Source organism: Macrobrachium nipponense, chromosome 11 (assembly GCF_015104395.2).
Source record: "Macrobrachium nipponense isolate FS-2020 chromosome 11, ASM1510439v2, whole genome shotgun sequence".
NCBI lineage: Eukaryota > Metazoa > Arthropoda > Malacostraca > Decapoda > Palaemonidae > Macrobrachium > Macrobrachium nipponense.
The window spans coordinates 101664797-101667394 of NC_061087.1; positions in this window are offsets into that span (position 1 = coordinate 101664797).

A 2598-nucleotide genomic window follows, 5' to 3' on the forward strand; every position below is an offset into this window, starting at 1 on the left:
ATGTATACACATTGCTACGCACGTTGGCCGAGTGCATTTCGCGCTCGGCTACCCTTCTGGTGGTCCGAAGTTCGATTCTCGGCTCGGCCAACGCGGATCCAGAGGAATTTATTTCTGGTGATAAAAATTCATTTCTCGAATTTCTTGATACAATGTGGTTCGGATTCCACAATAAGCTGTAGGTCCCGTTGCTAGGTAACCAATTGGTTCCTAGTCACGTCAAAATATATCGGACCAGCCCTAGGAGACCTATTAATCAGCTCAGTGGTCTGGTAAAACTAAGATATACTCAACTTTTTTACGCACGTATAGAAAGATGCGCCACATCTCATGAACAGTACCTGTAAAACACAGGGACGGGCAAAGACCAAAATCGATAAATAATACGAAAACCGAAACGGAAAACTGAGACCAAAACTAATAAACATAGCCACTTCCACACAAAGAATAGAACACAGAACTTAGGCACAAAGGCCAAGCGCTGGGACCTTTGAGGTCATTCAGCACCGATAACGAAAATCGGCAGTAAAGTGATCTGGAAGGCGTTACAGGAGGAAAACCTCGCAGTTGAGCTATGAATCAATCGTTAGGAGGGAAGAGAATATGAAACGAGGTATAGTAAAAGAAACGAAAGGGGGTTAAAGCGAGGAGCCGAAGGGTCGCTGAAACAGAAACTTTAAGTAACGCCTACAGTGCACCGCATGACAGCACTAACCCGCTACAGAGATTTCGACACATTCAACGATAAAATGAAAAGTAACCCTCACCGAGAGGTCCTTTCACAAACACACCAATTCGCCAAATCACAAATCCTGTCAGTTATCCTGACGGGTGATGATGTTATCTCTGCAAGCAAGGAGTTGGTCGCACCACAATACGAGTGGCCCTGCGAGAAACTGCCTGGCGAATCACACCGGATATCACTTTATTCAATGATTGCCTACTGGCTGAGGATTTCTCGTATGATACTTTGTTTGGCTGTATAAAAGCCAAACAAAGCATCATTCGAACGCACACGCACATACACGCAATAATATAATATATAATATAATATATACTATGTATTAATATATATATATATATACTAATATAATATATATATAGTATATATATATATATATATATATATTTATATATAAATGACTACCAACCACATCACTATGGACTAAAAATATAAATGCATTGTCAAAACCCAAAATATATATATATATATATATAATATATATATATATATATATATATATATATATATATATAGATATATATATATAGTAGTATAAAACTACTAACCACATCACTATGGACTAAAAATATAAATGCATTGTCAAAACCCAAATATATATATATATATATAATATATATATATATATACGATATATATATATATATATGTATATATATATATATATATATACTAATATATATATATATATATATATATATGTATGTATGTATAAAAACTACCAACCACATCCCTATGGACTAAAAATATAAATACATTGTCAAAACCCAATAATACAGCCCGCCGAGCAGTTAACCAATTTGACAGCTACCTATTATCCAGAATCATGTTTTGAAAGGGATTGAACAAAAGCATGCAAAAAAAACATAAATACAAAAACAAATAAATAACTGTGAATAAAAAATAGATATCATTGTAAGCGACTAAACAAAAACATACGAAAAATAAATACAAAAACAAACATATATCTGCGACTAAAGAGAGAAATATCACTTAAAGCGACTAAAGAAAAAAGGCATAAAAAAAACATAAACAGAAAACAAAATCCGTAACCAGATGAAGAATCATCATATTGAAAAATAAAAAAAGAGAGAGAGAAAAAAAAATTACAATACCTGTGACTAAATTAAGTAATCTCATTGCTTTTTTATCTTTTATACGAAAAATATATTGATGCAGAATTGCAGTTATTTCATAGTATTTACATAATCTTCCGACGATAATTGTAGTTAAATGGTTATCAGAAAAGTAGTGAATTTGATATTTCTCATTAGTGGAAAAAACGAGCTCTTACCAAAGCTAAGCTTCTCCCACGCTGGTTTCTTTTCCGAATATTCTTCGAGAAGATAATTTCGAAAGTGGAAAGTGCTTCTAGCGATGCTCCTAATTACCTAATGAATCGGGGTTTGCCTGGACCTGGGCGCAGTTTCGTCCTCGAGACCGAAATCGTTTTAATATTATTGGAGTGCGTAGTGCTTCTTTTATCCGCTTCGCTTTGGGAAGGGTTTGTTATTTTACTTCACCTGATTGCTAGTTTTGAATTCTTCTCTTGCAATCGCACCTAGACGCAGACTCATTAACTCTAAACGTGAATGATGGAGAAGTTATTTTTGTAAATGGACTGCGCGGACATAAACAAACATACACAAAGACACATCCATGTAATATATATATATATATATATATATATATATATATATATATATATATATATATATATATATATATTTATATGATTATAATCACTTTAGCACGTGATTCGTTATTACACATATAAGCACAGGTGGAAAAATAAGAGACAGGGTGTGTAGGTCCTGACCGGTTTGTATATACATACATATACATATATATATATA